Consider the following 15884-nt stretch of genomic DNA (forward strand, 5'->3'; position numbering starts at 1 on the left):
TGGAGTGGATAGGTGTGCAAAGCGATCTCATAGATGGAGGAACCTACTTCTTAGATAGCGCCTATTTACTAGGTTTTTACCATCTAAATTTATTGCATTTTTTTGATTTTATATGCTTTTTGTTGATTTTTTCAGGACTTTATATGCTTTTTATTGATTTTTTCAGGACTTTATATCTCAAGCATAGAATTTCTTGAGATGGATAGAATTGATAGGTTAATCAAACCAATCACCTTTAGGGGTAGATAACTTGTATGCTCCTAATCCATATGTTGCTACTATGACAAAAGGTCCTTAGCCAATTCGGTTTAAATTTTCCCTTCTTTTCCCGGTCTTGCTGATTTCTTGGATTCTCCCTTAGAACTATATCTCCAATCTAGAAAATATGTGGCTTGACTCTGTGGTTATAGCTTCTTGCCATTCTTTGTTGGTATACTTTCAAATGTTCTGTTGCATTTTGGTGACGTTCCTAAATCAGTTCTAGTTCCTAGATTCGAGAGACTCGTTGTTCTTCTTTTGGTATAAGACCATGCAAGGATACTTGTAGAGAAGGTATCTCTACTTATATAGGTAATATAGCTTCTGATCCATAGACCAAACAATATGGAGTTGCCCCTATTGGAGTGTGGATGCTATTTTGGTATGCCCAAAGAGCAGGATTTAGCTGAATGTGCCAATCTTTTCTAGCTTCATTGATTGTTTTCTTCAAGATTTTCAAGATAGTTTTGTTTGCAACCTCAGCTTGACCATTACCTTGTGGATAGTATGGAGTAGAGAACCTATGTTGGATATGAAACTATTCACATAGCTCTTTCACATCTTGATTTTTGAATGGTCTTCCATTATCAGTGATAATGGTCTTCCATTATCAGTGATAATGGTCTTCCATTATAGGAACTCCATAGTGACAGATTATGTAATTCAAAATGAATGATGATATTTGTTTTCCTATCACTATTGTTAAAGGCATTTCTTCAATCCACTTAGTAAAATACTCAGTAGCAATCAGAATAAACTTATGTCCACCAGAAGATGAGGGATTGATCTTTCCTACCAAATCAAGGCCCCATTGTGAAAATGGCCATAATCCTATCATAGGATATAACTCTTGTGCTAGCGCATGAATGAGATTACCATGGATCTAACATTGTTTACATTTTCTAGCATATGTGAATGAATCTCTTTCCATAATAGGCCAAAAGTAACCCATACGAATAAGTTTCTTAGCCAATGTTAAACCACTTGAGTGTGTACCACAAATACCTGCATGAATGTCATTAAGAACTCTCTCAGATTCATGTTTTTCAAGACATCTCAACAACGTACCATCTAGACCATGCCTATATAGGATATCAACAATAATAGTATAGCGAGAGGGCTGATAGATAAATTTTCTTCTCTGATTATGAGATAATTCAAGAGGAAGGATATGATCTTTCAAATATTGGTAGGTTTGACCATATAAGGATTGACTGGTTCCTGATATATGGTAAATTTGATAGGTATGTTGGGATTGGATGGTAGGGGTTAAGATATCTTCCACGAGAAATTTGTAATGTTGTTGATTCTCCTTATTTTGTAAGAGAGATGCTATTGTAGCCATTGCATCTGTTGCTTTATTTTTCATATCTTGGAATCTAGGTGAATGTGATTTCTGTAAAGTGTTCTTTAAATTCCTCCACCAGCTGTTTGTATGGCATAAGCTTATCATCCTTCGTTTGATATTCATCATTTATTTGATTAATGATAAATTGTGAATCACCATAGACATGGAGTTCTTTGACGTTCCACTCAATGGCCATTTTAAGCCCTATAGCTAATGCTTCATACTCTGCAGTGTTATTGGTGCATGGAAATCGCAGTCTATACGATTTCAGAATTGTGTCCTTGAGGTGTGATGAAAAAGATTCATGCGCCTGATCCATATTGGGTATAAGAACCATCAAAGTACAATTCCCAAAAGTTTGTACTTACTGTTAAGATATCTGCATCAGGAAATTCGATGTGCAAAGGCATGTCATTTTGTAAAAGTGCATCAACCAATTGATCAACAATGACTTGTCCCTTGATGGCTTTCCGGTCAACATATTCTATGTCAAATTCACTCAGTATCATAACCCATTTGGCTAGTCTCTCTGTCAATGTTGACTTGCTCAATAGATATTTGAGAGGATCTATCTTTGCTATTAGTTTTATAGAATGAATCAACACATAATTTTGCAGCTTCTGAGTTGCAAATACAACCGCTAGACATATCTTTTCAATTGATGAATAATTTATTTCGTAGCCAACAAGTGTTCTGCTAATATAATAAACCGCTCTTACTTTTCCTTCATCATCATGTTGAGCTAGGAGAGCACCTAATGATACACTTGTTGTTGAGACATAGAGTAACAATGGTTTCCCTTTGGCAGGTGATATCAGTACTGGAGGACTCATAAGATATTCTTTTATTTTCAAGAAAGCTTCTTCACATTTTATAACCCATTTGAATGGAATATTTTTATGTAGAAGATGGGTAAATGGAAGGTATCTATCGGCCAACTAAGAAATAAATCTCCTAATTGATTGCAATCTTCCTTGTAAAGATCGCAATTGACTTATGTTCTTAGGTGACTCCATCTCCATGATAGCTTTGACTTTTTCAGGATCTACTTCAATGCCATGAGCTGATATAATGTACCCAAGGAGCTTTCAATAGGTTACCCCAAATGCACATTTCTTTGGATTTAATCTCAATTGATATCTTTCTAGCCTATCAAAAATCTTTCTTAAAATGTTCAAATGTTCTTGTCTTGTATGAGATTTTGCAAGTATGTCATTGACATAATCTTCCATAAATGTACGCATCATATCATGGAAAATTGTCATCATAGCCCTTTGATAAGTTGCTCCTGCACTCTTAAGCCCAAATCGCATGACATTCCAGCAATATGCTCCCCATGCACAGGTGAAAGTTGTCATCTCTTGATCTTCAAGTGCAATTCTTATTTGAGTATATCCTAAGAAGCCATCCATTAATGAAAACATCTCATGTCCTGCTGATAAGTCCACTATGATATCAATGTTTGGTAGCAGGAAATCATCTTTTGGACATGCTTTATTTAGATCTCTAAAATCTATATAGACCCTTATGCTCTTATCTATCTTTGATACTGGTACAATACTTGAAACCCATTCTGGATAAGCAATTGGTCTTATGAAACCTACTTCTAATAGTTTCTTCCGCTCAGTTTTTACAGGAAGAGCAATGTGTGGATGCATCTTTCTTAGCTTCTGCTTAATGGGTTTTGCTTTTAAATCCACAATAAGATGATGCATGATAAGATCAAGATTAAGTCCCGACATATCTACATAAGACCAAGCAATTATTTGTCTTTGTGTAAAGAACTCCATGTACTCTTTCCTCTCTTTTTCTGCCAATGAGGCAACAAAATGAAGTATTTTAGGATCCTTTGATGTACCAATGTTTACTACTTCTATTGGTTCTATCGGGATAGTAAATCTCTCTTGAAAATATGTAGGAAGAATGTCAAACTTTCCATCTTCTGGTGCCTCAAGGAGGTTTTCACCATCAGATACGTCCTTTATTTTCTCTTTTGATTGATCTAATGTTGCCATGAAATGGTTTTCAACAATAGGTCTCTTTCCTTGTTTTATTTCATTTTTGTGACTAGAAAGTTTGGCATTTTCCTAACTATGAGAAACATCACTTGATTCTGCAATGGAAGATATCTTAGGATGGATGGGTTCAACATCGTTAAGGTACACGACTAAGTCATGATCATTGGAAAAGACATTCAATTTAGGGTTATCTAAATTATCCCAATCAATTAATTCAGGATGAAGAAGGGGTAAATTGTAATCATTGTCATCATCAGGTGTTTCAACATTCATGACATAATGATCATATCTTGGTGTATAATAGGTACTGTCATAGATTAAATGTTATTAAGAATTGTCTTTCTCAAGTATTTTCAAAGTAGTCTTAACAAAATTAATATTAGCATTGTGTAGTTCACACTCAAGTGGTTCTTCAATTGACATTTGTCCCTTAAATGAATGGATTATATCCACACACACATCTTTAATACTGCAAACTCCTTCTTGATTGACCTCATTTGCATTTAGAAGTTGACATATTTGTGCACATGATAAAGAGGATTCTTTTAATAGATTTTGTCTCCTTTCAAACTCAACTTCTTCTGGACTAATAGTCAATCCAACTTGACTATCTCTTAGTTCTTCTAGGGTTCTGCCACATTTGGATACATCTTATTCCTCTTTTGATGAAAATCTTGTATTTTTAGATGCTTGATCTATCCTTGTTTGTACTTCTTGTGGCATTTCTTCTTTGTCTTTGTCATTTCCTTTCCTTTTTGCATGCGCCTCTTTTCTCTGAATTTTGAGTTTTTCTTGGCTTTTTTCTAACTTCATCTTTTGTTCTGCAATAGACAAGTCTTCTTTCATGATAGCTACTTGATCTTCATTGTGTTCTTTAATTCATGTAGTAGATAAGACATCTGGACCCCATTCATATTCATTGGAATTTGTCTCTGAATCTTGATCTAAGATTACTCCACTCTACCATACTAGAATGTCATATGGTACGAAAAGTTCTCTAATTTTTGTCATCTCTATTTTTACTATTTCTAGAATATCTTGTTCAGACTTTGCATTTGTTTGTATTTTCAGAACTTGTTGACAAGATGTTTTGTCACTTTGGATGGTAATCTCCTCCTCTTTCTTTTCATGTTTGTCTTGCTTCTTTTGTTTATTGGTTATTGTTTCAGCCGCTTGATGTAGCTTCTCTTGCCAATTTTCTTCTTTAGAAACTGATTTCTTTCTCCACTTTTGCTGTTGATGATTATGTTGCTTTTGATTTAATTTGAGATATCCCAACCTAGATTTATCTTCTATGGATTGTGAGTGCGGACAAATAGGTTCTGAAATACGTTGATGTTTCTTACCAATTGGTCCTTTCCCTCCATATCCCATCTTTTGCATGATTTCATATCCTTTGCCATATTGTTTTATGGGAATATTGAATTCTGCTGCTGTTGCTATAGTTTTGTCTTCATCCTTGTACAACCAACCAAGAATGTCTTTGTCTTCATTTTCCTCTTCAAGAGTTCCAGCACTAACAAAAGTTCCTTTAAACATATGTTTTGATTTTCTTGATGTCTTTGATTGAATATTTGTAGGCTTTCCATATGACTTAGGGGAAAGTGGAAAATTATGCAAGGAATATTTTTCCATTCCTTCATCATTTAACTTGAGCTTTTCTTCAAAATTTTCCCATAACTTTGCTTGAATTTCTTTGGTAGGATATACTAATTCTTTGTTATGTGGAACTCTTTTATCTTGTGTGGGCTTCAAATTATTGCAATATTGATTAGAATCTGCAATTATAGTGATCTCTTTTCCTTCATGAGGAAATTTCACACATTGATTATATGTAGAAGGAACTACTTGTATCTTGTGAATCCATGGTCTTCCTAGAAGAATGTTGTAAGAGAGGTTCAAATCTAAAACTTGACACAATGTATCCCTTTCCACAGGTCCTATCCTTATTGGTAGCACAACAGTTCCTTTAGAAGAATGTTCTATTTCATCATAAGCATTGATGGTTATTTTCTTTTTTGGGTCTACCGCATTCTCTGAATATCCCAAAGCTTTTATCAAACTTAATGCACAAATGTTTAAGCCAACTCCTCCATCTATGAGTACACGTTTAACACAAGTTTTATTAATGGAGACTTCAACATGTAAGGGAGCATTGTGAGGATGTTGTAAGGATGCGTCATCATTTTCAAAAAATGATAAGCAATGAGGAGCTATAAGGTGTCCTACCATGTTTTGGAACTGATCTATATCCAAATCTTTTGAAACTGTTGTTTCCACTAAAGCTTTTTCCAAAATTTCCTTATGCATAGATGAAACATTGAGAAGTTCTAGAATTGATATTTGAGTAGGTATTTTTTGTAATTACTCTACTAAATTGTATTGTTGTGATGTGGATGTTGAATCTTTTGCTATACCTGGAAAAGTAACTTTTTCTTTTCTTCTCATGATAACATTGATTGGTTCTGAAGATGGATTTTTGTTAACAATGATCAAATTTACCACATCATCATATGTATAAGTGTAATTCACTTTGGCTTTTCTTTTGTCATCTTTTAATAGGGACGATTCACCTTTGTCATAATTCGGAAGTGGAGTTTTGAAAGCCAAGTGTGATTCGTTTGTCTTATGGCTATCCACTTTGATGGTTCCATTATCGATTAGATCTTGGATAAGATGTTTCAATCTCTGACAATCATTTGCTAGGTGTCCTTTATTCTGATGATAACTGCAAAAATGATTTTCATTCCACCAATTGGGCTTGACTGGTGGTTCATAACTTCTTGCTTCTGGTAAAACAATCAATTTGTTGGCAAGCAGAGTTTTTAGAGCTAATTCCAAAGATTCTCCAATGTTTGTGAATTTCTCTGAGGATTGGAGAAAAAGGATTTGGCTTTATGGTTTTCTGGATTATTATTGCTTGGGTTTTGACTTGATAGATTAAAAATTGGTTGTTGTTGTTGTTTTGTAGTACTATTATCATCATTCCCTTCAATGCTGGCATTCCTATTGTTTGACCAGAACTTGGGTTTGTCAATGTTGTTGTTGTTGTTGTTGTTGTTGTTGTTGTTGTTGTTGTTGTTTTTGTTGTTGTTGCTGTTGTTGTTGTATGAATTATTATAAAGTTTTATCTCTCCTTTCTTTACCATTGCATTCTCTATTTTCAGACCATTCTTGATCATTTTGGCAAAAGAGGGAGGACATTGCATCCTTAGTTGATAACTCATTTCACTGATAAGATTATCAATGAATATGTCCATTTTTTCTTGATCAGGTACATCTCGGGGATACCTATTAAACATGCATTTCCATCGTTGTAAGAAAATAATAAAGGATTCACCATTCTTTTGTTTAACATTGCAAAGATACAACATTGCTATTTCATTCCTTATATTGTAGGAGTATTGTGAAATAAACCTACTCACAAGTTCTTCAAAGGATTTGATTCCAGATGGTAATCTTGAAAACCACTCCATTTATTTTCCATTTAAACTCCTAGGAAAAAGACGCATAAGGTAAGTTTCATCATGAGAAAATTCCATGCTCATAGTACAAAACTCCCTAATGTGATCTCGAGGATCAGATTTTCCATCGTATTTGTCATATTTAGGAATCTCGCAATGTTGTGGAAATAGTATCATATTCAGATTTTTATCAAATGGATATGGGCATATATCTTCTAATGAATACTTCTTGAAGCTTGTCCCATTTTGCATGTCTTGCGTCTGTTGTTGTAGAGTTTGTATTTGTTGAGTAAGGTTTGACAATGGATTATCCACATAGTTTCTCCTTGTTTCTTTGTGAGTTCTCTTATCACTATGCTCTTTTCTTGTGTCATCCCTTTCTTTCCTTGTTTCTTCATGACTTTCTTTGTTCACGTCCTCGTTATTTGGATCATCTATGTTTTGGGTGTTATTGCCTCCACATCTTGTTTCAAGCTTTCTATGTTAAAGTCTTGTGGTAGTTTAGCTCCAGATTTTGCCAACATCAAGACATATTTTTTTTTTTGTTTTGCCAACAATTTTTCCATTAGCCTATCAAATTTGAAATCTTGCTCAAGGTCTCTAATGGTGCTATTGATTGCTTCTTCATCAACAGCGGTAAATCCAAAAGTGTGGAATACAGGAGTATCTTCTTCCTCCATTTGTTGTTGTTTTCTAAGTTGTTCGCATTGGGCTCTAGTCCAAACTGGCATGTGATTATTTCAAAGTTGTTGAAATTTCAAAAGGATAAAGTCAATAGGTGATTATTGGTTTAGAAAGATATGCCTTGTTGATTTTACTGCTATTGTTTGTCCATCGGGATGAAGCATCTCTTTGTTGAAAAGAACTCTTTGCAAAATTTCACCATCAAATTATGTACCACAACCACGTAGGTAGTAACGAAAAATGGTGTAGGAATGTCCTATGTTTCAATAAGATCTTGCGTTTGATATACAAGAATCTTATCCTTTTCTGAGTAGCTTTATAACTGGGTTTTCTTTTCTTAAGGTGATACTTAAAATTCATATAAGCATTTGGCAATTCACAAGTTTGTTTGATTCCAATATTGGTGCGATTCTAGTTTTGATATAACCTAGGTTAAAAATAGGAAAGATATGTCCAAGATTAGGAACCTAGTATAGATTGATCAAGCTTCGTGATAGAGGATTTGATTATCCTGATGAGAAACTTTACAAGGATGTTGATTTTTGCACTTAAGATGTTTGAATCAATAGCTTGTTGAATGTTGATGTTTATAGAACCTTTTGGGTATAACTTGTTGGATTAGTGACCTAGTTGTTTGAGCTAGTTTGAAAATACATGATGGTTTAGAGACAAATCTACTTCAAGAATTATTTTGATATTGATGTTTTGACACTTTGATTTTGATTTGGTGTTTCAAGTGTTGGAATGATTTTTGTATTACCCTTTTGATCACACTTTCTCAGTAATTTGTTGGATTTTTTCTCTCTTGTAGATGATAATTTTCTTCAATTTTTGACCATTTGGAACATGTTACAGACATAGAAGACACAATGTTTAATAAACAAAATGCAAAAGCAAGTACAATCCCTATGGCAGGCTGAGACAATAGTTGTTGAATCTCACTTGGGGTTTCCCCCGAGGCTACGCTATTCAAAGAGGATATTTAGATGCTTGACCCCACTGGCTCCACCCTCAGCACTCACTTCTTTGGGGCAGCCAAACACCAATTTCCATGAAAAATCCCCATGGCAAACTTTATATCTCTACTAGAAACCGTATGTGTGTGAGCCGCTTCAGAGGTCCGACCTCCTGCGGCAACAACTAGAAGGATTTTGGCAACTAGTACAAGTGGTTTTTAGTAAAGGCTTCTCATCATGTGGCCATACATGTGGCACTTTTAGCTCTGTAAATATAGAAGGTTCCCATCCTATAGAGGTTACGCTCCATAGGGTTTATGGGGAAACATAGTGTCGGTATGAACTTATCAGCACATGTTGTTTAGGACTTTTGTCACAAACATAATTTATTTATAGTGGATTGGAAGGACTCGGTATTAGCCAGTTTCCACTTTAGGTCATTCCCCTCTCACTGGCCCTCTCAAGGTAGCTCGAGAAGGCAGGCCCTCTAAAGGATTTAATTGCTTGAAAGTAAAGAAAGCTTAAAAGAGTGGGTTTGGCTTTTTGGTCACCCAATTAAGGGGAGAGCATATACCTACCACTTTCGAGACATGGAATATAAGTGTTCTTTTTAACCTTTTCAAAGCAATTGTTGGCTAAGTCCTATTTGGAGATGTTGCTCCAACAAGCATGGAATTCATTTTAGCCCTTTTAAAAGTCTATGTGCAACTATCTTAGAGAAAATACTAAAAATGCAAGTTGCATGCTGTCAATTCATCCTCTTAGTTAAACTAGATAAACACAATATGATATATTACTTCCCAAATGAAAACTTTTAATTAACTGGATGAGGAAGTGCATAAAATTTGCCTTAAACACCATCCTGCACATGCATGTTAGTAGTTTGAAAAATCTAATTTCTTGGACATTTCGGACTTGCAAGAAATTTTTGTCAGTTTGTAAACAAAAGTGCTAATTTAACACATGCACTACCTTTTTGCTCAAAAGCGCTAACCTATAGTTCAAAAGCGCTAACCTAGACTACAAAAGCACTTCTCTATGGATACAAAAGCATGATTTCTTTGACAAATGTGCTAACCTAAGACACAAATGCGCGAACCTGTAATGCAAATGCACAGACTTTAAGACAAAAGCGTTAACTGGAAATGCTCAACAACTTAATCAACTTAATGCTTAATATTGGTAAACCAGTTAGGTATGTCGGTAGATAGTTTTAATAGTTAATTGCTATACCGATAAAGATTAATGCATGAAACATAAACACAAAGTCATCCACAACACATAACACCAATATTTGTACGTGGAAACCCTCTAAGGGGAAAAACCACAGTGGGAAACCTTACCCACAATCAGATGATACTACTGCAAATAGTAAGTGTACATAAATGGGGTATGCACATGCAGAAAGGCCAACAACCTAGAGCTCACTGCTCAATCACAAAATGGGAGTCACACTGACTACAGTTGGATGGTTAAATCCAATAAGAATGTACTGCACAAAATAACATCTTCATATGCTGGATTCAGTACCATTGTAATGCTAATATGATTTCACAAAAACCTAGCTTCACCTTCAAATGATGTCTTCGTGTATAGCTCTGCTTAATCTCACATATACCTTCACACAATTCTTTTTTGTATTCCACATTTGATCTTGCAAATAGGAACTTACATTTATACCATAACCTAAGACCAATTTTAATAGGTCATCTCTACAAGATATTACAATAAAAACATTTTACAAACAATATAATATCTGATGCAATAACCAATTGAACATGTCGGCTTAATGCATTTCCAACAATAATTAATCATCTCCATAGCATGTCATGCTGATCTGGAAAAGATAAACCTGCTGGTGTAACCCTAGACCTATTTGCTGGTAACAACAAATATGCAGATATGAATATACCAATGATCAATTCATTAAGACAAGATGTCCATACGATGTCTTTATCATTACCAAGTGTCTTCCATGCCATTTCAAGTGTCGGTGATCATTATAACTTGCTGATGTGCCATATACCGGTGAATGTGCATGAGTCACTTTCTTGCCGGTGAATGTTGTTGGATCTCCAAAGTGCTAGTGTTTTAGTAGGTGTTGACATCAATGACAAAACCATACCAAAATACCAACAATCTCCCCCTTTGGCATTGATGGCAACACAAGATGGAAAAACCATCAAAGTGTCAACACATAAATGCTAAGTACCAAAACCAACAATCTCCAAAAAGATCATAACCAGAAATCAGAGAGTAATAATCTCTTTTGAACAACAATCTCTCCCCCCGGAAGCAACAAGTGTTTTCCAAAGTTTTTCATACCAATCTCTCCCCAAAAGATAATGTGTTTTTCCATAGATATCTCTCCCCCTTTGACATCAAATGCCAAAGTTACAATAAAACCAAGTTCATATACAAAATACCAATCAATTCAATATACCAACTACTCCCCCTGAGAAGTAGCTTCCTCATCAAAGACCGGAATAAAAGATTTCTCTGTTAATTCTGCCGGTTGATGACAATCATCAACTGTCTAAGTCTCTACTGGTGGTGGTATGACTCCAAGCTGATCTTTGTGTACAGTTAGTTGCTACTGCAACATATTCTGATTCTGCTATTGATAAAGATGTACAACTTTGTTTCTTACTCAACCAAGAAACTAATCTTTTTCCAAGAAAGAATGCTCCGCCGGTGGTTCTTTTTCTATCATCCACATCTCTTGCCCAATTTGCATATGTGTATGCACATAATTCAAAGTTTTCATCTCTAGTATACCATAATCCAAGATTTATAGTGCCTTGTAAGTACCAGAAAATCCATTTAACTGCTGATTCACAATTTTCTCTAGGATTACTTTGAAATCTTGAAATAATACATACTGCATTCATAATATCAGGTCTGGTTTGTGTCAAATACAGTAAAGCTCCTATCATAGATTTGTATCTAGTTGGATTAACAGGTGTAGATTCATCCCTTTGTGATAATCTATCATTTGTTGTCATAGGTGTGCTTACCAGTTTAGAGTTCTCCATCCCAAATTTCTTTAGAAATTCTTTTAAGTATTTGGATTGACTCAAGAATATACCTTTATCAGTCTGTGAAATCTGCAATCCTAAAAAGAATTTTATTTCTCCAATCATAGACATTTCAAATTCTTGCTGCATTTTAATAGAAAATTCCTTACATAATCCATCTTCTCCTCCAAATATTATATCATCAACAAATACTTCTATAATCAAGATGTCATCATTAGTTATTTTATAATATAAATTATTGTCTGCATTTCCTTTAGTAAAACCAATCTTTAAAAGATACTTATCCAATCTTGCATACCAAGCTCTTGGAGCTTGTTTTAGTCCATACTGAGATTTTCTTAACCTGCAAACCATATCATTGTCATCTGTCAAAGAAAATCCATCAGGTTGTTCAATGTATACTTCCTCTTCAAGATCTCCATTCAAAAATGCACATTTAATATCCATTTGATAAACTTTGTAGTTCTTGTGTGCTTCAAAAGCCAAGAATAATCTATCTACCTTAATTCAAGCTACCGGTGCAAAGGTTTCATTGTAATCAACTCCTTCTTTCTAAGAGTATCCCTTACACACTATTCTTGCTTTATTTCTGACAACCTTACCATCTTCATTAATTTTGTTTCTAAATACCCATTTGGTTCCAATTACATTTTTATCTTTAGGTCGGGGAACTAATGTCCAAGTGTTGTTGTTCTCAATTTGTTCTAATTCTTCTTCCATAGATTTAAGCCAAAATTTATCTTCACATGCCTCATTAACAGATGATGGTTCAATTTGAGAAATAAGACATACCTCTTCATTTGCCAATCTTCCTCTTGTCATAACTCCTTTAAACTTGTTTCCAATTATCTTATCTTCAGAATGATTCAGTCTTACATACCAGGGTGTCTTTGTCTGCTATTCTTCTTCAATTACCGTGGAATCCTCAGATGGTACCAGGGTAACTAGATCTTCATTCTGTACCAATGGATTTAGAGTAGGTTCATTTGTCAAAATTTTTGTTGCGGGTTCAGAGTCTATATACCTTGAAGTTCCTTTGAATTGTTCATCAATCTTTACATTTGTACTTTCAACAATTTTTTGCAATCTCTTGTTAAAACATCTATATGCTTTGCTCTTAGATGAATAACCAAGAAATATTCCTTCATCACTTCTAGGATCAAATTTCCCAATATACTCATCTCTTCTGATATAACATTTACTTCCAAATATTTTGAAGTACTTAAGAGTAGGAGTATTACCAAACCATAGTTCATGAGGGTTCTTACTGGTTTCACCTTTGATGTGAACTTTGTTAAATGTATAGACCGTTGTACTGACTGCTTCTCTCCAATACACATGTGGTAGGTTTGCTTCCGATAACATACTTCTTGCTGCATCCAAGATAGTTCTATTTTTCCTTTCAACAACTCCATTCTACTGTGGTTACCAAAGTGTTGATAGTTGTCTTCTGATTCCATTTACTTCACATAATGTATTAAATTCCCTAGATGTAAATTCACCTCCTTGATCTGATCTTAAACATTTGATTTTCTTACCAGTTTCATTTTCTACCATTGCTTTGAACAGTTTGAACTTTCCAAGTGCTTCTGATTTTTCTCTGAGAAAAGTAACCCAACACATTCTAGAATAGTCATCAATAATTAGCATGAAATATCTATCACCTTGTAAGCTTTTAGTTATAGTTGGACCACATAAATCAGTGTGAATCAAATCAAGAGCATTATCTGATTTTTCAGGAATACTTTTGAAACTAGCTCTAACTTGTTTTCCAAATTGACATTCCTTACATATTGTATTCTGAGGTTTGACAATTTTAGGTAGATCTCTAACTGCCTTAGTAGTACTGATCTTTACCATTCAATCAAAGTTTACATGACAGAGTCTCTTATGCCATAGCCAACTTTCATCTATATGTGCAATCAAGCATGTCTTTTCACTGTTATTCAAATGAAAGATACTACCTCTAGTCTAATTATCAGTTGCAATTTCCAAACCAGTTCTATTCATGATTTTGCATTTTCCATTTTTTAATTGTAACTGAAATCCTTTCTCAACTAATTGACCAACACTCAAAAGATTATGCTTTAATCCTTCAACATAGTAAACATTGTCAGTGTTATGCTTACCATCAAGAGATATTGTACCCTTATCTTTGATTGAACAAGCTTTGTCATCTCCAAATCTCACTAAGCCTCCATTGTATTCTTGAAAGTTCAAGAATTTACCTTTGTCTCCTGTCATATGATGTGAGCATCCTGAATCAATAATCTTTTCATCCTTTACTTCAACTTTAGCTTCCAGAGCCTGTACTACCGATTGAGCAGTAGGTGCCGGTTGATCTTCTGTTATAGCAACAAAAACCCATCCATTGTCTGCTGGATCTTCATCAGAATCATCAGTCACACCTTCATCAGCAATGTAACAAGATTTGTCTTTATTCTTCTTAAATCTGTATCTTTGATATTCAGGGTTAGGCTTGTATGTTCTTCTAGCTTCTTCTCTTAGTCTAGCATGTCTATCAGGGCATCTTGAAGCCATATGACCAATCTTATTGCAGTTAAAACATTTAAAGGGTGCTTTACCTTCATACTTACTTCCAACTGGACCTTTAGGCATTTTCCTTGCAAATAGTGCTTCAAGTTCTTCAAGTTCTTCATTTTCTTTCCTACTTTCTTCAAGTTCTCTTGCATAAAAGGCTTTCCAATCAGATTTGTCAAATGATGGAGCAGATGATGTTGATGCTTTAAAGGCCAAATCTATCTTTATAGTAGCAACAAGACCAAATTCTTCAATTTCAAAAGCTGAAAGTTTTCCAATCAATGTATCCCTAGTAACTGATGTATTAGGCATTGTTCTTAACTCATTTATAGCAGTAACCTTCATTTTATATGTCGGTGGCAATCCTCTTAAAATGAAACAATTTCATCCTCACTTAAGGTTCCTCCACAACATTTAATACCCAAAACAATTTCATTTACTCTTTCCATAAAAGTAGAAATCCTTTCATCTTCTTCCATTTTCAAATGTTCATACTTGACTCGGAAGCTTTCAAATTTTGTAATTTTGACTATGGAATATCCTTCATTCAGTGTTTCCAAATGATCCCAAATAGCTTTAGTAGTAGACCTATCTAATAGTCCCATGATTTGTTGATCTGATAATGCACTCAAAAGTGCTTCTCTTGCTTTGCAATCATTTTCCTCATCTTTTGTCAAGTTAGCTGGACTAGGCTGACCAGGTACAACAACAGTATAGCCATTCTTTGCAACTTCCTAGATGTCTTTTCCAATGCAATTCAGATGTGTCTCCATTCTGATATTCCATATGCCATAGTTGGTTCCATCAAGTTTAGGACTTCCTTTCTAAAATAATTAGTAGACATTGGATCTCCTCAAGCTATTAAAATTCTGCAAAAGAGGACTAAGCTCTGATAGCAATAGTTAGGTCCCAGGGACAACTGAGAGGGGGGGGGGGGGGGTGAATCGGTTGTCAAATAAATTCAAACCAAAAACAACTTAATCAACTTAATGGTTAATACCAGTAAACCAATTAAGTATGTTGGTAGATATTTTTAACAGTTAATTGCTATACCGATAAAGATTAATGCATGAAACATAAACACAAAGTCATCCACAACACATAACACCAATATTTGTACGTGGAAACCCTATAAGGGGAAAAACTATGGTGGGAAACCTTACCCACAATCAGATGATACTACTGCAGATAGTAAGTGTACACAAATGGGGTCTGCACATGCAGAAAGGCCAACAGCCTAGAGTTCACTACTCAATCACAAAATGGGAGTCACACTAACTACAGTTGGATGGTTAAATCCAATAAGAATGTACTGCACAAAATAACATCTTCATATGCTGGATTCAATACCAGTGTAATGCTGATATACTTTCACAAAATCCTAGCTTCACCTTCAAATGATGTCTTCATGTATAGCTCTGCTTAATCTTGCATATACCTTCACACAGTTCTTTTTCGCATTCCACATTTGATCTTACATTTATACCATAACCTAAGACCAATTTTAGTAGGTTGGCTCTACAAGATATTACAATAAAAACATTTTATAAATAATATAATATCCGATGCAATAACTG

This window comes from Cryptomeria japonica, chromosome 11, assembly GCF_030272615.1.
Source record: "Cryptomeria japonica chromosome 11, Sugi_1.0, whole genome shotgun sequence".
Lineage (NCBI taxonomy): Eukaryota > Viridiplantae > Streptophyta > Pinopsida > Cupressales > Cupressaceae > Cryptomeria > Cryptomeria japonica.